Genomic DNA, 23,499 nt, shown 5'->3' with positions numbered 1-23,499 from the left:
TTTAGACCGACTGATCCATCTACTATGTGCAGGACACACACTTGATAGCTTTGAGAGTGATGGAAAGGTGCAAAAGAGCGAGGTTGGGCTGGCACTTAACCCCAAGAAATGTAGATTCATGATGCCACATTGGAAGTTGCTAGGGCATATCTTGTATAAGACTGGACTAAAGATGGACCGCGACAAAGTACCCTACTATTGTAAAGATGGAAGCGTCAATGAACATTATAGGGTTAAAGTTGTTCCTCGGGCACATCGGGTACTACAGGAGGTTTATAAATTTTTTGGCTAAAGTATTGTACCCATCGGGTAAGCTAACATAGAAGGGAGAGTCATACACGAGGATGATGTAGGAGGAAGCTTTTTAGTTATTGAAGACAAGGGTGGTAGGTGCACCAATACTAGCGTACCCAAACTAGGACAAGGAATTTCATGTACTTGTGGATGTGTCTAACTTTGTAATTGGAGCCACATTGGCACAAGTGGGAAATCATACGTTGAACCACCTAGTCTACTTTGCCAGCAGGTTGTTGCTAAGGCAAGAAACTACAACACAATAAAAAGTTCTCTGAATGGTGTATGTTGTTCAGAAATTGACACTATCTACTAACGATGCCATCCACCTTCTATGTGGACCACCAGACATTAATGTACTTGGTCAACAAATCCACTAGGGGAGAGTAAACAAATCGTTGTAATTATTGGCCATCTCTTCCGAAATAAGTCTGGAGATCCACTAGAGGGGGCGAACGATGACTTCACAGACACATGTTTTTGATATTGTTGTAGTGCCAGTGTGGTGCACAAATATTGGTGAGTATCTGTCTGCATCCTAGTTCTTGAGGGATGTTTCGCCTAGAGAGAGAAGGAAGTTGGGCCTCAGGAGTAGGATGTTCCAATTGATTAATGGGTTATTATACAAGATCAAACCAGATTAGGTATTACGAAGGTTTGTCATGGATGAAGTTGTCCCAAGTGTACTTCTAGAGGCATAGTAAGGCTTGATAGGTGGATATATGGGAGCAGATACAATGGTGAGGAAGGTGTTGCTTGTAGATCTGTGGTGGCCCACACTATACAACGATGTTAGGGAGTGGATTGTGGGTTGTGGCATGTGTTAGATGGGGACTATACTTAATTGGGTCACTGAAGTCTAGCAAAGCTTGAAGATGTAGATATATTGTAGTGGCAATGGAGTACCTTACCAAGTGGGTGGAGATGCAAGCCCTACCCAAAAACTCTCCTTTAAAATGCAACCAAGTTCATTTATGAACAAATTATAAAAAAGTACGCTATTCCAATATAGCTGACAAGTGATAGAAGGGGCCACTTTGTAAACCATGTCATCAAATTGCTCACCACAGAAATCAAAATCTTTCATTCCTTGTCAAGTCCCTATTACCCATGAGCGAATAGCCAGGCCGAAGCCACAAACCAAATATTGGAGAAAATAACTTACAAATCATGTGGGTTGGAGCAGGAAGATTCAGAAGAGAAGTTACCATCCATACAATGAGACTATTGCACGATGTACAAAGTAACTACCGACTACACACCACTTCAATTAATGTATGGCCAGGAACTTATTGTACCTGTGAAATTTACGGTGCCGAGTCTGCGGATAACAATTGAGAATAGGCTAGGTGATATTGAAAGTCTTAGGGAAATGTTATATGCCTTAAATAAACTGGATGAGCATTGGATGATGGCAGTATGGGCCATAGAGGTAGCTCAACAAAGGAGAAAGGTATTGCACAACAAATATCTAAGCCCAATGAGGTTCACCCTAGGACAACTGGTATTGAAGTATACTGGTAGGAATGAGATCAAACCAGGGAATTTCAAAGTCAGGTGGCTCGGTCCCTACAAGGTGAGAGTAGTTGGAGAAAATGGGGCTATTAAGTTATGGGCGCTTGATGGATGGGAGATTCTAGACACCGTAAATGGGTTAAAGTTGAAACTCTAATACAAAAGGCGAAGATGGGAGGAAGGTTGACCTAGGCCAATGGAAGGAGGTGTTGCATAAGGTAAAACTCTATGTAGAGAGAGATCCCCATACAGTAGACCCACCATATGTTCACTGTACAGGGTGATTGTTGTATGGTGGCCCCCAAAATACAATTGTCACGACAAAGACACCGTGTAGTGGTAAAAGAAACACAAAGTCAAGATTTAAAGCATCATGCAGTCTAGGATTTGTTAGAGTAGAAAGATGCAACGTCAAAACAAAGGTGCACATATGGTGACCAGGGAAGCAAAGAAAAACAAGCACGAAGGTTGTGGCGTACGATGATACAAAGAAATACAAGTGCCCACAGAGATCGCACGGTGAAGTTGGAAATTATAAAGGAAAAAAAGGTCATAGAGTTGGAGGGATGAAGAACATGTATTAAGTACAAACTCTTGTACCATATGATGGCACACACGACTGGTATAGTGACATACAACCATGATGAAGAAATGTAAAGTAAATTGCTTAACTCCCATTGTGAAAGGACTTGGGCCAATAGAGGAAGTAGACGTAAGGAGAGAATATCGGGCATTGGGAACACTAGACGACGACGTAAGGAGAAGCAAATATCAAATGGTGCCAGGTAGGAGAGCCATAGGTGAAGAATACCATTTGGGGAAAATGGACAAGGTGACAAGGGATCACGTAGAGGTAGCCGACACCATATGGTTGCTGGAACCTCACATGGAGTAGAGTTATTTAATAGGGCCATGAAGCAAGGCTGCACAAAGTAAACTGAACACAGGTAGCATAGATAAAGTAGAGATGATTGATAAAGTGGTCATGCAGTGGCATAGTAAAACTCCAAAAAGACATAGAACGATGGCGCATGGGAGACAAGCAAAACAACAAAGGAGAGCCACAGGGTGAGCTTGGACCAAAGGGGCCGGTTCCTTGTGGCATGTTGTCAAATTGCAAACTTAACATTATTGGCGGCACAAGTTCAAAATTGGCCAAGATGGAAGAGGAGATAAATAGACAACAATTTTGTTGTTAGTAGGTCACGAGCCATGATTTGCAGGCACAGTATTGCAGTGGTGAGCCTTTAGATAACTAGATAAAAAGCCACAACCGGGACAGAGCTGTGAAGGAAGTTTTGAGGCAAGATTGGAATAGGAGCCATTATATAGCAAGGCAAGTAGTGCCCTAACTGATTTTATTCACAAATCGACAAAGGAGAGATAAATATTGATGGATCCAATCAAGAAGAAAGACTAGAAAAGACAATTGCAGTCACCATCAGACATGAGAAAAGAAGCTAAAGTTTTGCCCTTAGAAGTAAGAATTGCAAGAAAAATAGATATGGACTTAGGAGCCCGAAGGTACAAGGGCAATATTACACACACACAAAAGGAGAAGGAGAATATCACAGCTCAAAATGCGGTATTTGAAGGGCTGAATGGTTTGGAATGCAGGAAATGATGGCAAGAGACACCAAACATGTATTTGGTAAAACAACACATAAAGTAGGCTTGAGGTACATTGGGCCATACAAATGCTTGTATTTTGCATCTGCGACTATGAAGGTGCCCTTTGCATGTATGTTGACTCCTATAGATTCATATGTACCAACACCTTCGAGTATCTCGGGTATGACGTCAAGTCTCATTCCAGTGACTAAATTCATGAGAGTGTTTGTATTCCATGTAGGAATGGGAAGAAAATAGATTTGAAGGCAAAGTAAATGACCAGAAAAGAGAAATTGTGTTTGATAAAATTGGTCTTAAGGAACCTTACACCAACAAAGATGGATTCTGTAACAAGTGCTTCCAGGAGTTGTTGGATGAAGAAATCATTTATTGCAACAAGAGAGTGGTGTTGTCTTATGGATGTTGTGAAGAGTAGGCTTACTAGTTTGAGTAGAGCATCTGATATTGCCCTTCCTTGTGGTGTGTTGTTAAACTATAAATTTAACATTATCAGGGGCACAAGCTCAAAACTGGTCAAGATTGAAGAGGAGATAAATAGACAACAATTTTGTCGTTCGCAGGTCACAAGCCATAATTCACAGGCACAATATTGCAGTTGTGAGCCATTAGACAAAAACCATAAAGCCGTAGCGAGTACGGAGTTGTGAGCGGAAAATTGAATAGGAGTTGTTACATAGCAAGGCAGGTAGTGCCGTAATTGATTTTGTTCGTACTGTACAAATCAATAAAGGAGAGACAGTTATTGATGGATCCAACAAAGAAGAAACACTTGAAAAAATAGTTGCAGTCACCATCTAGTAGTTCATCATTCATGAAAAAAGAAGCTCAAGTTTTGCCCTCAAGAGTAAGAATTGCAAGAAAAATAGATATGGGCTAAGGGAAGAAGAAGAAGGTGAGGCCAAAGGTGCAAGGGCAATCTTACGCACACTCGCAATAGGAGGAGACAATCACAACACAAAATTTGGTATTTGAAGGGTTGAATGGTTTGGAATGCAGGAAATGATGGCAAGAAACATTAGACATGGATTTGGTAAAGTAACACATAGAGTAGGCTTGAGGTACATTGGGCCATACAAATGCCCGTATTTTGCAGTTGTGACTATGAAGGCACCCTTCGCATGTGGGTTGATTCCTTCGACGAATTCACATGAATCAACGCCTTCAAGTATCTTGGGTACGACCTCAAGATCTCATTCACACTGACCTAGGCAGGAATGAGAAGAAAATAGATTTGAAGGCAAAGTAAATATTACCAAAGAAAAGGAAGAGCTTTTGATAAAATTGGTCTCAAGGAACCTCACACTAGTAGAGATGGATTTTGTAGAGAGTGCTTCCAAGAGCCAGGGGATGAAGAAATCATTTATTGTTACAAGAGAGTGATGTTCTCTTATGGATGTAGCGATGAGCATGCTTACTGGTTTGAGTAGAGCATCCAATGTTGCCCTTCCACAAATTTTTCTCATGAAGGGTCTAAGGATTGGTATTGTGTATGATTGAGCATTCCTACTGGCAGAGAGGAGGTACGCATTTCTCACGTTTCAACACATGACCTTGGATATGTTGCATTAAACTATTGGGTTGTTTTTGGTTGCTACTCTTGTGTAGTTTCACCTAGCAAGCTAGAAGTTAAACCAGAGGGCACTTGGGCATTGGGCCTCCTATATTTTATTGGCAGCATTTGGATGCTTGTAGTGCATTGACAAGACAAAATTGAAAGTGCCTAGTGGTTTCAAACTTTGAGTCCGAGTGAGACAGCGACAGTGGCAGGGAGGAAACTACTGAGAGCTTGATGGAGTCAGGTCATAGCTAGGCCATGGAGATGGAGGTTGTGGATTCAATAACCACATCTGTACTAGTTGACAGTGGCACAAAGTGGGTTCTCTTTACTTTGCCACTACTCTCAGAGGCCCACTTGATCCCTCCCTCGACGATTGCGGGATTGATGACCATGTTGCCCATGCTAGGGTTTGGTCAGGTGAGGACGTTGGTTAGCAAGAGTATGCTAGTGCTAGGGCCAACGTCCAAGCCACTACTAGTGATGTTAGAATCACTTGGAGGTATTGCAGATGAGTAGATTTAAGTGTTGATGCAAACTAATGAGGCAATAGGGATGGAGGTGGTTACTGTGACAAAGTGTACTGATGAGGACATGACTGGGGACAGTGTGGTGGATATGTTAGTTGAGTGCAAGGAATGAGTCAAAGATGAACATAGACAGGTTGGCTCAATCAGTTCTAGATTGCTCCCATCGCACCTATGAGGCCTAGGGTATGTTCACCTTGGCAACAACTACCCCCACCCATTGACATTGTAGGCTTCGAGGTTGGACTCTCACCCGTGAGAGAGGTCAAGCCATAGAGGGCTCATGTTTTGGCTAGAGAGGATGCATGTGTGGGTGCTAAAAACATCCCTTCCGTAGATTTCTTTTTTACAAGGAGGCTTGGGGAGAGTCTAGTGATCTAAACGTGGACCAGTATTTGGCAAACGTGGTGGCAGGTGCTAGGAGGGAGCTGGCTTTAATGTGGCTATGAGCTTGAGAGGGGATAGGCCAATAGGTAGAGCATCTCTTGACATTGTTAGCAAAGGTTGTGGGAAGGAGTTTGCTAAGTGTTTCGAGTCTTGAGTGTGGCCTACTACTAAGACCCTTGAGATGCTAAAGGATTAAGGTCCGCATGAGCCTATAAGAGAGAGTTGCACCAAGACTTCTTAGAGAGAGTTGAGTGGATTTTTGGTGCAGGATACTATGAGTGGAGATGGATTCAACATGTAGCCTTAGGGGATGAGGACCAACGACCAATAGTAGTCACAACTCGGTAGGAGCTAGCTAGACGGTTGTAGCAGGTAGAGGATGAGTTTACCTAGTTCAAAGCTCAACTTGGAGAGAGGGAGGCCAGGTTGACAAAGAGAGAGAGGCTCATTTGGCTGAGGAGAGAGCCAAGCAAGCTATGTTGGAGACTCATGTCACTACCGCTATAGAATTGGTAGATAAGAAGGATAAGGAAATTTTGGAGGTTGCTTATATGGTGAAATCAGTCGGGGAGTGTCAGATGGTAGCTAAGAGCAATCTGAAATATCGGACAGAGCAAGGGTATAAGCTAAGAGAGTAGCTGGCAGCTTCCACACCATCAACTCCTCCATCAAGGATGCTTCCTTAACCCTTTTTGATGTATTTTCTTGTGTAGATGGTTGTGACAATTTTGTTTTGTGTCAGTTGAAGACAACTTTCTTTTCGGGGAGGATGATGTTGTTGGTAAAACTAGTTGTTAAGTTTGTTACTGTATTTGAAGGGATAGGTAGTGTGGGTTGGTAATTTGATTGGTTGCGATGGTTGCTAGTCACACCCCCTCAACACTATATATGCCATGTAATTGTATCCGATCAACATCATTAATGTGAATGAAGTTGTGTTGGCATTGTGAGTCTGAAACATATATGGTTGTAAGCTTTTTTTGAGAATAATATAGAAAGCTTGGCAAGCTCTATGATAATTGTGTTGCATTACATTACTTTTTGTTACTATGCCGTGTGTGTTAAAGTTGTTACCAAAGTGGTAAATGATCTTTTCTCTGCTAATCAAGAGTGCAAAAATGTTGGGTTGAATGTTGCACAACTTCTCACAAGGATGAAAATTGGAAGCCAAGATGTTGCGTAGTGATTTCAGTGCTTTTTTAGATGGCAAGACTTCTAGCAAGAATGAGGATCCCCAAAATGGATTGGTTATGCGCACTGCACAATCATATTATGGAGGGATGCGAAAATAGATGAAGACATCTGTTGGAAATAAGAGAGTAACTAAGAGGGGAGGGGTAAATTAGTAACCACGAAAACAATTCTATGTCCCTAGATGTCAAATCAAACTTTTCACTGATAATGCAATTCTTTATCTAGCTCAGTTAAAACTAAGTTCTTGTCGTAACTCGGTTAACGTAGGAGTCTTATGATTATTAATTTGTTTTAACCATTAGTAACTTAGTTGCAGAAACATAAAACATAAAGCAAATAACATGAACACAAATGACACCAAGATTTAACGTGGAAACCCAATTTGGGAAAATCACCATGCAACTAGCTATAATATTTTTCACTCTTCTGAAGTGAGCCTTGTTAGGAGCCTACCCTGTTAAAGGTTACAATACATACTGTTAAGTATGACCTTGTTAGAGGATTTAGTTCACCCTGTTAGTAGTGGCTTGGTTAGAGGTCTTCAAACACTTCAATATTGAAATGTCACCTTGTTAGAGGATTTACAATTTGACTGTTAAGTCAACATTGTTAGGAGATTTCTTCATTGCTACAATGGGTAGAAGGTGACAATAATTTGACCTAATTTATGAAGCAACTTCTTTTGCAGATTCAGATCTCGATTTGGCTTGACCTCTGGATTCTTGATGATCAGAATATTCTTTGTTGCTTATCTTCCACACTTGCTTGCTCTTCCTTCTATCAGATATCCATCTTGTTTCACTTTCTCTCTTCTTCATTACACTTGATCTCTCTTATATATCATATGTTTTGCCAAGTCAGCTTGAATATGTTTTCAAATAATCATTAAACATCCAACTAGTTGGGTTTAATTAGTCAATTTATTAACAAGTGTAATATGTTGATGCTTGGTTAATATCGTTATTCCTTCATTGCCCGACTAGACTCGTCTAATACTATGATTTCTTCATTGCCCAACTACTCGGTTAACACTGTGGTTTGCTCGGTTAACACTGTGGTTTGCTCGGTTAATATTGAAATTTGTGTAACATCAATGACAACATACAATTTGAATAATTGTATCCAACAATCTCCCTCTTTGGAATTGATGGAAGCAGAACATGCCAATCATACAATGATAAAAGTATGAGCAACTATATAATATCTGTAGTTTGATTTTGATTTCCATCTATATCATCTCCCTCTATGATTTTGCTTGGATTTGTCTCAGCAGCTTTAAATGAATTCTCCCTCTTTCATCTGTCATTACTTTGCTTTGTACTTTTGTCATTATTGTCCCTCTTTGCTGTATATTCTCATCATCTGTATACTTTCCCTCTTGAGATACTAAACTCTCCCTCTTTGACGCCAAATGCCAAAGGATACATAATTTGAATTTACTATGTACCTTTTGTACTGATTCATATGCAATATGTTATGAATTTCACATCTGAAGTGTGACAATCTGCATCAACTTGATAGATCTTCAATGAATGTTGGTTGATGCATCACCATTTTTGTGCTTTAGTGAGCATCGGACAAGGGAATAACCCCTAGTTTACCTCTTAGATACAAAAATGCATCCTTAGGTACTACTTAGGGGTTACCTCTTAGATATATAAATGTATCCTTAGGTATTGCCTTAGTGAATATGTTTGTTATCTGCTCCTTTGTGTTGACATATTTCAATGCTACCTCTTTGTCTTGAACCAATTCGTTGAGGTGATAATACTTGATTGCAATGTGCTTTGTCTTTATGTGCATTACATGGTTTTTGGATATATTGATTGCACTTGTGTTATCACAATAGATAACCATTGGTTCCTTGATTTCCTCATTCATTCTTGACAATAATTGCTTGATCCATATTATGTTAGAACAATTAGCTGCTGCAACAACATACTTTGCCCCTATTGTTGATTGAGAAATACAATTTTTCTTTTAGCTTGTCCATGATACTAATCTCTTTCCAAGAAAGAATGCTCCTCCACTGGTGCTATTTCTGTCATCAATGCTTGCTGCCCAATCTGCATTAGTAAAGGTTCTTAACTCAAGGTTTCCTCCTTCTCGGTACCTCAAAATCCTTTTTACTACCATCATGTGACTTTCTTTAGGATTTGTAAAAAATCTTGCAAGTATGCCGACTGCCAATGCAATATTAGGTTTGGTGTGTACCACATACTGAAGTTTCTCAATCATTGATCTGTAGGTAGTTTGATTTACCTCCTTTGAATCATCTTATAACAGTTTATGTCTAGTAGACATAGGTGTTCTAACTGGTTTGGAATATTCCATTCTATATGCTTTCAACATTTAGTTAATGTACTTTGACTGATTGATGTATATGCCATCCTTCATTTGATGAACTTGTAGCCCAACAAAGATTTTTCTCTCCAAACATAGACATTTCAAATTTCTTTCCTCATTTCTTTGGCATATGATTTGCATAACATCTCATGTCTTACAAATCGATACCATCCACAAATATTTTTGCTAGGAATATGTTGTCTTGTGGTCCTTCTTTTATATACAGATTACTATTATAATTTGTTCTTTCAAAACCAATTCTTACCCAATATCCATGCAGCCTTTCTTACCATGCTCTTGGAACTTGTTTTAGTCCATATAGTGCTTTGTGTAGTTTGCATACCATGTCTCTTTTGTTTGGATCAATGAAACCTTTAGACTGTTCAATATAAACTTCTTCTTCCAAGATTCCATTTAAGAAAGCTGATTTTACATCCATCTGATATACTTTGAATTTTTTATGTGCAGCATATGCTAGTATTATTCTGACTCTTTCGAGTCTTGCAACAGGGGCAAACATTTCTCCATTATCAATACCTTCTTCTTGTGCATATTCTTTGCATATTAGCCTTGCCTTGTTCCTTGTTACTTCTCATTTCTCATTTAATTTATTTTTGAATATCCATTTTGTACCAATCACATTCTTATCCTTAGGTTTAGGTACAAGAGACCAGGTATTATTCTTTTCTATTTGCACAATTTCTTCATTCATTGCCTCTATCCAATCTTCATTTTCGAAAGCAACTTTTACAGATCTAGGTTTAAATTCACTAAGCAAGCATGTACCTTCTAATTTGTTCCTTGTCAGTATGACATCTGTCTCTCCTCGAATTATTTATTCAGGGGCATGAGGCTTCTGACATATTTTGCAAGTTTAGGTTCTTTCCTTATTGTTTCTGAACTAGGTTCACTCAGTTCTCCATGCTTATAATCCTTTGCCTTTTGCTCGGGCTCCTCTGTTTATGACTCAGGTTCCTTTGACTAAACTGACCGCAACTCGGGTTGCACTGTCTGTGACTTGACAGGTTCACTTTGCTGTTGCTCGGCTTCAACTATTTGTGACTTGGGTAAAATCTAAAATTCCTCCTCATATTAAACAAACTTTCAGTAGTCTTCAGGTTCCTTGCTGCTCTGTTCTTCACTTCTTTCTGCAAACTCATCAATCTTCACATGTGCACTTTCTATAACATTGTGAGTAGTAAGATTCAAACATTTGTATCCCTTACTCTTATTGGAGTAACCTAGGAATACACCTTTATCACTTTTTGCGTCAAGCTTTCTTTTCCTTACATCTTTTAAGATACAACATTTGCTTCCAAATACTTTGAAATAACAAACGTTAGGCTTATATCCATACCATAATTGATAAGGTGTTTTGTCTGTACTTTTGTTCTGTTGAACTCGGTTTAGTGTATGAACTGCTGTGCTGATTGCTTCTCTCTAGTATTTTGGTGCAACATTTTTCTCAATCATTAGTGTTCTTGCACACTCCATGATGGATCTATTCCTTCTTTTTGCTATGTCATTTTGCTTTGGTGTTCTAGGTGCTGATACCTATCTTTTGATTCCTCTTTCATTGTAGAACTCGTTGAACTCATTTGAGATGAATTTACCTCCTCTATTTGATCTCAAACATTTTAGATTCTTTCATGTTTCCTTCTCAACGCTAGCCAAATACTACTTGAACTTTTGAAAAGCATCAGATTTAACTTTTAAGAACATTACAGTCATCATCCTAGAATAGTCATCAACAAACAAAATGAAATATATGTCTCCACAATAGCTTTCTATACCTGTCGGTCCACAAAAGTCTATATGAATTAGTTCCAAAACTTCTTCAAAGTTGTAAGTCTTACTTCTAAAACTTCTTTTACTCATCTTTTGAATTTGACATTTTTTACATATGGCCATCTCAAGTTTCTTTAGATTTGGTATGCTTCTTACTCTTTTGTTCTTGCTAATGGTAACTAGGTTGTCAAAGTTAACATGACACATCCTTTTATGCCATAGCCAATTGTCCTCTATTTGTACCAATAAACAAGTGTTGTTAGTAAGATCTAGGTAAAACAAGTTACCTTTTGTTTGTGATTCAGCTCCAACTTGATTTCCTTTACCATTTAATAGCTTAGCTTTGTCATTCATGAATTCTACCTTATATCCTATGTTGTTCAGCTGTGCCACACTTAGTAGATTGTGCCCTAGTCCTTCAATCTAGTAGGCATTGTCACATTTGATTCCTTTAGTTAATGCCATGAGTCCTTTTCCGTTTACATAGCATGGTTCACTGTTTCCAAACCTAACACTTCCACCATCATAGTGTTCTAAATGTTCAAACTTAGATTTGTCACCAGTCATGTGATGAGAACAACCACTATCTATTATCCATGTATTATTTTTGCTAACATGAGAAATAAGTGCCATCTTTTCATTTTCCTCATTATCAAATTCATCGTTAACAACAATATATTACTTCATTATCATCACTATCAGAATCTTTAGCAATGTAACAAGAATTCTTCCCTTTGTCTTTGTAGTCCTTGTAGTTTTTAAAGTCTTTCTTGCCTTTGAACCTGCTATCTCTTCTCTCATCTTTATCTTCTTCGTTTGGACATCTTGCAACAATATGACCAACCTCTTCACATGAGAAACAAATCAATGGAACTTTGCCTTTAAATTTAACTTTCCCTTTTGGTAATCTTTTGGCAAGCAGGGCATCAATGACTTAAAGTTCAAGTTCTTCTTCACTATCAACCTGTTTGCCTTTTGAGTTTCCTCCTTTTCTACCAAGAGTTAGTTTGGCTTTGAATGCAGATTCAAAGTTGCTAGGATTAGGAGCATAGTTATCAAAGTTGTCCAATTCAAAAGCACTCAATCTTCCCACAAGTGCATCCAAGGTTATATTATTTTTTGGATTGCATCTCATCTCTTGAATTGCTGAAACTCTAATTGCATAAACAGGAAGAAGAGTTCTTAATACCTTGTTGACCACTGTTTCATCAGTTATTTTTCCTCTTGTAGCTATGGTTGCATGTACACTTTATTTTATATTTCCATTGTATTGGACAATGTTCTCACCTTCTTTCCTTTTCATTTGATTAAATTTGACTCTTAAACTTTCTGCCTTAGCTCTTTTTACATTTTTTTCATGTCCATAGACTTTTTGCAGTTTTCCCCACATTTCAAACGCAATTGGACATTCTTTAACTTCATCATATTCAAAATAGTTGAGAGAGGAAGCTATATCAATCGTCATTATATTGTGATCTTTTGCCTCCTTCATTCGTTCCACAGTCATTGGTTTAGGTGGTGGCACATATCTGTTTTCCAAGTAGAACAGACAAGTATCTCCAATGCTTGATAGGTGTAGCTTCATGAATTCCGGCCATGGTGAATTTTGTTCTTTGTTAAGCTTGAGAATCTCTGTTCTGTATGACATCTTGATTTTTAACTTAAGCCTTTGAAACCTTTCCTGCAAGCACCCAAATGCTCTGATACCAATTGTTGGAAATGAAGAGAGTAACTAAGAGGGGAGAGGTGAACCAGTTACCACAAAAACAATTCCTTGTCCCTAGACGTTAAATCAAACTTTTCACTAGTAATGCAATTCTTTATTTAGCTTGGTTAAAACTATGTTTTTGCTGTAACTCGGTTAACATAGCAATCTTATGATTATTAATCTATTTTAACCTTTAGTAACTTAGTTGTAGAAACATAAAATATAAAACAAATAACATGAACATAGATGACACCAGGATTTAACGTGGAAATCCAATTTGGGAAACCAGCATGCAACTAGTTACAATATTTTTCACTCTTCTGAAGTGAGCTCTGTTAAGAGCCAACCTTGTTAAAGGTTACAATACATTCATACGGTTAAGTATGACCTTGTTAGAGGATTTAATTCACCCTGTTAGGAGTGGCCTGGTTAGAGGGTCTTCAAACACTTCAATCTTGAAATGTCACCTTGTTAGAGGATTTACAATCTGACTGTTAAGTCAACTTTGTTAGGAGATTTTTTCATTGCTACAATGGTTAGAAGGTAACAATAATTTGACCTGATTTATGAAGCAACTTCTTTTGCAGATTAAAATCTTTGTTTGGCTTGACCTTTGGATTCTTGATGATCAGAAAATTCTTTGCTGCTTATCTTCCACACTTGCCTTCTCTTCCTTCGATCGCATATCCATCTTGTTTCACTTTCTTTGTTCTTCATTACATTTCTTAATCTCTCTTATATATCATAAGTTTTCCCTAGTTAGCTTGAATACGTTTTCAAATAATCATACATCCAACTACTCGGCCTTAATTAGTCAATGTTATGTCCCCTATTTTCTTCTAATAGAGTTTTGAAATAAATCAAAATGATAATAAAATAATAATATAAGGAATAAATAAATTATAATATAATTTATTATAAGTAAATAAATAAATAAATATTCATATATAATTGATTTGATAAAGTCAACTTAGCTTTATTTATATACACATAATTTAATAAACAATAAATATGAAAAAATTAGTAATTAAATTATATGATGCAAATCAATACATAACCAAATATTTATAAATAAATAGAATTCCTTACAAAGAGATATGACCTTTGCTAAGCAACGCTTCCCCACCAAATATATATGGAAATGATTGGATAAATTATGGATCATAGATTAGATATTGAGAAATGGAGCATTGAATATATTACAGAAAGAGAGGAGTGCAGAAGCCAGTAACTAAAGTCTGAAAAATATTGCACACCCATTTGGCGATCATAGAAGAACAAATATTCAGCGAAGCATCAGATGATACATAGAGCAATGGTTATTACAATAAATATATATAATAGGTTGCAGAACTGCACACATAACAAGAGGGGAGGAATACTGAATAATATACAGAGAGGATACAAGTATGGAAAATAATCTTCACACAAAACTCATTATTCTATTTCCTTGAATCATTTGAGAGGCACATCAATCACAGACCCAAAGTATAGTCAGGAAATATTCAGAATGCTTGAAGATTAGCAAAGATGTTGAAAACATAGATTTCATATGATTGAGATTACCCACATGGACAGACAGCTGGGGAATTAGCAGAGGAATGGAGAGCAAAATGCCATTGAGTTATACTCAGTACTCACAGATTGAACATGCAGCGAATAACATAGGTAGTTATCACAGAGAAGCAAAATCAGAAATCCGATACAATCAACAGCATATCCAGATTGGGGATTTGTACAAAAGAATAGTAAGGATGATATAGTGTTTGGGCCACTGTGAACATTTGGGTGATTGATAAGCATACAAACCTATCAACACAAACCCAGCTCCTATTATGATTGTGAAAGAATTCTTATTTTATATATAAAGATTTTACTCAGAAAATTATATGAGAAGGTGAAGGATAGATAGCAATGTGGATACACATCTGGAAACATCAAAGGAATCAGTAAGTTTGAAATCGAAGTGAGAAAAACAGATTTTCGAGGAGGAGTTTACATGAAACCTCAGCATGGGCAGAGAGAAGAAAATGACAGGAGCACGAATCAAATAGAATTGTTAAACAGTGAGAAAACACGGAGAATAGATAGCGATAAAGAGACAAGAGCAATAAGCACTTAACAGCAATTACATAACAGTGACATTTCAAACTTATACCTTAGGGAACAGATGATGAAAGATAATGAATTACAAGACACTCAAACACATAAGCAATAACATCGATGCCAGAAAACAGAAAGGAAGAGTGCTAGTTCCTTATCCATTCATGTGAATCCACCTTGGAGCATTTTTCTTGTTCAGTTAATCAATGTTTCTCTCATATAAAATAAAAATGACCGTAAGACAACTATAGCAATAAAACTTCTAGTAACTTTGGTATACAGTCAACTCTATATAAAATTCGAGTGAGTACGTAAGTTGCACTCAACACTATTGGTTCAAAGAAATATGGAGGCATAGATAGACATATGTAAGAAAATATATATATCGTGAAGAAAATCTAAACCATTTAGAAATGACTTCAGACATTATTATCTCCAATCGGATATTCATAACGGAAGTTCATAATTATAAATTTCTATCATATTCTGACTTGGTATTCAGGTTAGACAAACTTCAAATAAAGGATATCATACAAATAAGTTTCCAAGGATACCACAAAACCAAAGTTATAATTGAAGTTAAGAGTAAATTTAGGAAGATCCTACCAGGGACATTACAGTCAATTAATTAACAAGTCTAACCTACTGATACTCGGTTAATACTGTGATTCGTTCATTGCCCGACTACTCGGTTAACACTGTGATTCCTTCATTGCCCGACTGGACTCAGCTAATACTGTTATTTCTTCATTACCCAACTATTCTGTTAACACTGTGATTTGCTTGGTTAATACTAACATTCGTGTAACATCAATGACAACATACAATTTGAAGAATTGTATCCAACAACGTCAAGTTGTGGTTCAGTGGCAGGAAGAATGAGGGCTTACACTCTGGGAAAGACGCCGCCCTTGGAGATGAACACACAAGTGAGTTTTGAGAGAAAAAGCTAGTCTGGGTCGTGTTTTTTGTAAGCTGGCTAAGCATGTTGCAGGGTTTGAAGAACAGCCTTTGGATGGCTTGAGGGTTTCGCTAATCCCATCATACAAGAGTGTTGAAGTTGATTTGAACGAAGTGGCAAATGATGAAATTGCTCCCAATCTTTCAACCTTTTTGAGTTAGGTGCCATCAGGCAGTTCAAGGGCCTTCAGCCAAGTTTACATGATTTTCACTTTTGGATTTCAGATAAGTGGGAGCCCATTCTTGATGGGTGCATTCAGATTTACCCTATGGCTAAAGGGTTTTTTATCATCTTTTTTGAAAATATACAGGATAGGAATAAGGTTCTATGTGAGCACTTCTGGAGTTTGGAGAAGCATATTCTAATGCAAAAACCTTGGCATCCTGACTTTTGCCCTGCTACTAAGAAATTTGACAAGATTTCGCTTTGGGTAAGCCTTCTAAATTTTCCCTTGCACCTCTGGCTCGATTCTCTTTTAGAAGTGATTGGAAATTCTATGGGGGTTTTCCTAATAGTAGATGAGGGATTGTCAAATCTCCTTCATTCTACTTTCGTTTGAATTTTGGTTGAAGTGGATGTTTCTAAAGGGCTTCTTGCCAAAATTTCACTTAAATCATCAAAACAATGTTGGGTTCAGCCTAGGGACTATGAAGAGATTCCTTTCAGGTGTAGAATATATATACAGATAAGGCATGTAGCAGCAGAGTGTGGACAACATAAAATGACTGTCCACAAAATGACTAAGGTGGCATCTCAGTGGGAAGATGTCTCTATTCAACATTTTATACATTTGAGAAGAGGGTTGAGAAGTAAAGGAGTTTTGCTCAGGTTGTTGCTGAGGAAAAGGCACCCCAGCCTCAAGAGGCAACTTCTCAGGCTGCTCCTTCAGAGAAGTAAAGTGATAATTCTTTGACTGTTGGAGCTGCTAGGGTGGTTTCTCAAGAAAATGATGTGGGAACCCAAAAGGAAGAGAGAAAAGTAGAACAATGGTGACAAGTTGGGAGCCTACAGAGGGTTTGATTAAAGCTGAGGATTCTTATGTAGTGGATGTTGGGTGAGATTCAAGGGATATTGCTTTGGAATGGCAGGAGGAGGCTGCTAAAGTTGAGGATGGGTGGCATATGGTAAAACGGAAAAAAGAAAGGACTCAGAAGAAATTAAATATGGTTCTACAATCTCATTCTAAGGTGGATGCTAAATCTTAAATACTGTGATATTGGACTAGGGGTTTTAATCTTTCGTTCTCTTTCTATTTACTTTTTATTTTTTGGTCTTTTTACAATGGATATACCTCTCTATCATGGAATGCTAATGCTTTCACATGCATTTCTAGGATGTCCCTTTAAAGATGTTCATTTCAACACAACAATTAAGCCCACAATGCTTTTGGTTCAAAGATTTGGGGCCATGTCATGGGCTCTAGTGATTGTTTTTGGGTTGAACGAGTTCAAACAATTATGCTTCAGTATAACACTGCAAAGGAATGCCCCTCAATGTTCTTTTTATGCTACATTTGTAGACCCTCATTACTTCAAGAGTATTTTTGGACTCAACTGGTAAAAACATAAGCTTTGATCTTTGGGTGACATGGGTTCAATTTATTAGAGGTATCCATATTTGGCACTTTATTCCCTTAGAGTGGATTGCATGATTGGCTTCTACTAGATGTTGACATTGATTTTTTGAGGTCAATTTGCTCTTCTGGTCTATTAGCTGCTCTTCGGGTGTATTTGCATTTCTTTGGACAAGCTCTCCTTTGTTACTCTTAGGCCCTAACCAGATTTTAAGTTAAGCATTTTTTTTAATATGATGGTGATGGAACTATTATTTGGCCCAATTATCTTCAGCTTTAATAGTCTTCCACCTACGGTTTCTCCAAGAATAGGAGACCAAGGAATATTTATTTGTGTCTGGCCTACCACAAGAGGGATACTTGTATTTGTTTAAAGACTCGAGTGTTTCTTTATTCACTTTCTTTTGCTAGCTTGATTAGGCACACTGCACCTTATTTATTTGTGAGGAGACCACTTCAAGGCATATGCCATTACATGGGGGAACCCAAGAGCTACCAGACTGGTTACTTCTATTTCTTAGCATATCATATTTGTTAAGCAACCTTTGAATGTTCATTCCTTCAATGAGATATTGTTCATCCTTCTGATCTATTACTGCTACGGTTCCCTAACACTTCAAAATATATTCTAAGAATTGTGGTTACTCATTCTCTCAAGGTCAAGGACTCCACTCATTCACAATGCAAGTCTAGAGTGTGAGATCATCTAACCAATTTCTCATTGCAACCAACAATCTTTTTAGCTTAGGTGTTAGAAGACATTTTAGAGGGAATTGATTGCCTTAATGATTTTCTAGCCTCAACCCCTTGGCACTAGACACTCCCCAAAGAGCATTTTTGGATCCTACATTGGTATTCCCACAATGATAGGTGTTAATGTTGTTGTCTTTTCATATGCATGTTTAGATATAAACACTTGATGGTATTTGCTTCCAACTTGGATGCTAGCTTTGATTTTCATCAACTCCACGCCCTTCATAGGCTATACTTTTTCACAAGGTCAAGGACCTTGGTAGCACTAATTCACAATGCAAGTTTTGAGTGTAAGCTCATTTACCGAGTTCTCTGCAACCAACAGTTCTTTCACCTTGGTGTTGGGAAAGGTTCTACAAGGAATTCATTGCCTTGACAATTCTCTAGCCTAACCCTCTCAGCCTTAAATGCTCCCCAATGAGCATTTTAGATCCTACGTTGGTATTCCCACAATTATATATGTTTAAGAATTTGTCTTAGGGAAAATTCACCCAAGATCGAAGAACTCGAACACAAGCACAACTGTAGACCAAAAAAAGAGTAGCATGTGCTGATACATCACTATGTTCAAATGATTGTACACACTAGGAGTGCCTGTATATAAAGGCCTCTAAGATGCATCTAGAATGTCTCTAGAAGGTGCTAGGAGATAAGCATGACAACTAAGCACACGTTGTCCATTGTGCATGAATGTACTTGCAACAATGCGAGGATAAGTATGACAAGGTGTCCCACGTGTGGAGATGTTGTAGACACTATGTGCATAAATGAGGTGCGAACTCCTGTGTTGTCAAAATGACAACTCACAAGAGTGCACATACTCTTAGGTGACTAATAAATAAATATTAAAATAATGTATTGATCTAAGTAAACTTAAGTAAGTGTAAATAATGAATAATTATTTACACCAACACCCCCCCTTAAGTGCAACTTAGGGGAATGCCCTTTAGCTTACGAAAACTAGGATGAAATGCATGATGGGTCCCGGCTACTAGACCATGTTAAGTACCCATGTACATAATGAAAATGCAATCTCTCATAAAGCGGAGAAAGAGGGAAAACCTCATGGGAAAAACCCTCCCTTGAAAAGAGAGATGAAAAGACAAGATGCATGCATGGATGGAGTAGTCAAGACCCCCCCATTACAACATACATCAAGTATAGAAAAAATAGAAGTGGGAGAAGGACAGAACCCCCTAAGAGGAAAAAGTCCCCCCCATAAAGGAGAAGAAGAAGGAGACAAGGTAGTCTCCCCCCACCCCCCTAAAAGTAAGGTGCCGACCAGTGAGAAATGCTCCAATGTAGAAGTTGATTCATGACCGTTGAATGATGTTCCTCCCCATTGGAAGAAACAATGATAGAGGTACTGGTGAGATGCTTGCCCTGGGTGTGGAAAGAATCTCGATGATGAAAGGTGTATCTGAAACTTGTTCAAGTGTCCCTTTGTTGATACTGATGGTGGCTCCTTCCAAAACTGCTAAGAAGAAGTGCAGATCTAGCAAGGATTGCTATAGAACTTGTTCCAAAGAACAATCTGTCTCCTCAAATGATAGGGAGACCTCTTGCAACTGCTGTACATAAGGATCATGTAGAGAATGGACATGAGGGTCAGAGTGAGCCCTCGCAACAACTAGAGAAGGATCGCCCTCATCAAAGAGAAGCGGTATATCATCAAAGAAGTCTCCCAAATCGGCTATGTGTGACCCCATGAACAAACCTGAAATGTCTGCCAAGAAATCATCCCCTGAGGCTAGAACTAGAAGACAAAGTGTACCCTGTTGTGCTGAAGTACATGATTCAATCACTGTGGCAATGGATGAAGAATTTGCCTCAAAGAGAAGACAAATATTATCCAGGATGTCTCCCACATCTTCAATATGAAACTCCACAAACAACTGTGCAATGTCTGGAAGGAAGTTATCGCATGAAGGTAAAGTAGGAAGACATGGAGTAGCTTGCTGCACTAAATCCGAAGCATCTGTGGCTGGAACAGGATTAGTAGGAGCAACAGGAGCATCTGGAGGTTTGTTCTCATTTGAAGAGGATGTAGCTGCAACTGGAGGTAAAAGTTCTTTCGGGAATGTAGGAATGTGTGGATCTCCATACGTCTCCCAAAGATGGATCCAAATATCATATAAATCTTTTGACTTCAAGTCATCAAGTGAATCCATAACCTCCATATCCATATAGAGAAAGAGTGCACGACAAGGGATGGAACATTTGAGGCCTAAATTTGGAACTAAGCACTCGAGCTCAGATAAACAACAATTCTGAAAAGCAATACAATGTAGAAAAGGCCCTAATGCTGAAAGTGGTATTTCTGTCCACACAACCCTATAATCTGATTGCAAAATTGGAAAGTAGACGAAAAATAACTCACTTTCAAAAAAAAGGAACCTGAAAATGTGGCCAGATGAGCCTGTACGGAGCGTTTCAAGTTGCAAAATGCAGGATTGGACAGGTACAATTGTCAAAAGACACAATTTCTGACAAATCTGTTCACCAAAACTAGAAAAGAACAGCACCAATGAAGAGTGCAGGAAATTCTACCCAAAATCAAAAAAAAATTGCACCTGATTTGGAGTTCGGATGACCGAGTTATGGCCTCTCAAAGTCGGGCTACCATATCTAAACTGAATCTGGAGAGGGGTTTGGGCAAAAAATTGCTAGCTTAAATTTGACGGTCAAATGGCCATCACAACAGTTATAAATTCCTTGGAAATGATGGTAATGACTGTCAAATTTAACCTTGTGTTCGATTGACGTTAGCAAAAAGTCACCCTAGATGACATGGCAGGGTCGTACGCTGACGTGGCAGGGATGTATGTTGACATGGCTGTATGAAAAATGACGTGGCCTGATGATGTGTCACTGTGCTGCGGCAACACTTGGTGCTTACGTGGAGGTCGGGCTTCTGCCACGTGGCAGACGACATATCGGGTTGGTGACGTGGATTGTGTTCACGTGGCAACAGTTTAAAGGCCGCTGATTGGGTTGTTCGAGTGGGTTCGCATGGCTCTGCTCAGGATGCGTTGCGTCTTCCTCGAAAGAAGACGCAGGGGCCGAAAAGAAGATGCGGTGCCGGAGTTCAAATTTCCTGCTACCAGGTTAGGATGGTACAATGTGCCGGTGGGATGGTGCAATGTGGCCGGAAAGATTTAAAGGGCACCGGGTGTTGGGATAATTCAGTCGCTAGAAACCTCAAAAATGGAGCGGACTGGATTTTGCTAAGAGTTGTTGTTGGATGCGAGTTTTACGGCCGGAAATTTGCCTGTTCTAATCCCACATGCATGGGAATGGTAGGCGGTGCAAGTTTTAAAGGGAAGCCCACGGGATTGGTTGGTAAAGGCAGTCGTCGAGGGCTTGGCCGGACTTTGTGTTACACGCCGAGACTTGCCGGATGACTTTGATTGCTGGTGCCGGAATGGATAATGTGTAGGCCTCTTAAGGAAGAAGGAATATGCGAAGATGCCAGGAAAATTCCTTACGTGTGTAGGGTTGGGGTGTCACTACCCGGTACTTGTACAAAAAAAAATTCTTTGCAAGGCCGCTTGGCTGAATTTTTTTTGAAATTTCTATCCAGAAAAGCACAGAGAATAATAAAATAACAGATCTGAAAATCAATTAATAGATCTGAAAAATGACCATATCCAAATTGCAAATCGAGGCCTTCGGCTGCCGATCTGCAAATATTTTTTGCCTCATGATCGACTTTGGCTTTGGGTAGCAAAATTTATAGCCAATTTTCATCGAATCGATGTTTCGGACACAATGGTGAGGTCAGATCTGGCTCTAGATGCTCCCAATGACAGCGATACTTTGGATTCGAGCCGAGGTTCTAAAGCAAGAAAATGGTCTCGAACGGCTATGTGAAGAGATATTCTCCAAGAGTTCTAATACCATGTAAGAATTTGTCCTAGGGCAAATTCACCCAAGATTGAAGAACTCGAACACAAGCACAATTGTAGACCAAAAAAAGAGTATGATCAATATATCATAGCATGTCCTGATACATCACTATGTTCAGATGATTGTAGACACTAGGAGTGCTTATATATAAAGGCCTCTAAGATGCATTGAGAATGTCTCTAGAAGGTGCTAGGAGATAAGCATGACAATTAAGCACACGTCCTCCATTGTGCATGAATGTACGTGCAACAATGAGAGGATAAGCATGACAAGGTGACCCACGTGTGGAGATGTTGTAGACACCATGTGCTCAAATAATGTGCTAACTCCTATGTTGTAGACACCATGTGCATAAATGAGGTGTGAACTCCTATGTTGTCAACATGACAACTCACAAGAGTGCACATTCTCCTAGGTGACTAATAAATAAATATTAAAATAATGCATTGACCTAAGTAAACTTAAGTAAGTGTAAATAGTGAATAATTATTTACACCAACAATATGGAAATATTTTTGGCTCTTTGATCGCACGCTGAGGTACAAATTTACCAACATTTTTTAGTATTTGCTTCAGATCTTGGTTGCAAGCTTTGATTTTCATCAGTTCCCATGTCATTGGTAGGTCCTTCCTTCACACAACTATTTGCAGTTGAATTTGTTTTGGGGTTATCATGTTAGTTTTACCCCAATTTGTCTATTCCATTGTTTCTTGGTTTCTTTGCTTTATTTTGTTTGCTTGGAGTCTCTAGTACTTTTTGCTCTAGTAGTTTCTATTGCAGCAGTTGTACATTTCACTCCTATTGACCAATTAAAGATCATTTATGGGCATTTAAATATTTTCTTTTGCTTTCTATAGGACAAGTGAGAATTATCTTTGGAATGGAATAATGAATCAGTAGAAAGCAACAAATGGTTACATACATAAATCAAGATAAAACTTACACTAAGAGAAACTCTTTAGGTAAAGTGGAAAAATTCCCTTGTTCCCACAAGGAGGCTCATACAGTAAGTGCGGCAATGAGACTGGGACTGAAAGGATCAGTGTTATCTGTTTTATTCCATAAACATAATGCTTAACTATTGTTTTTGTTCACCAGAGACAGAGCAGCCTGATATGGAATCTTCACTGTTGGCTAATGTTCAAGTAAGAGCTATCAGCTAAACTTAACAGATGTTCAAAGTACTTTGAATTTGCAGTACTAAATAATGATACCATTTGAACATGGAATTATGCATCACTCGTCTAAGTTAT

At 38.5% G+C, this 23,499-nt stretch overlaps 1 protein-coding gene across 1 annotated transcript in view; it reads left to right on the top strand.

Annotated features, from left to right (window-relative positions):
* The window catches only part of LOC149532696 (fumarylacetoacetase-like), a 186,704-nt gene that overhangs the window by 132,193 nt on the left and 31,012 nt on the right, over positions 1-23,499 (top strand). The window lies entirely within an intron of this gene.

This window comes from Cupressus sempervirens, chromosome 10, assembly GCF_028749045.1.
Source record: "Cupressus sempervirens isolate cs-2001-9-10 chromosome 10, ASM2874904v1, whole genome shotgun sequence".
NCBI lineage: Eukaryota > Viridiplantae > Streptophyta > Pinopsida > Cupressales > Cupressaceae > Cupressus > Cupressus sempervirens.
The sequence above is the reverse complement of the archived record's forward strand: the minus strand, read 5'-3'. Positions and strand labels throughout refer to the sequence as shown.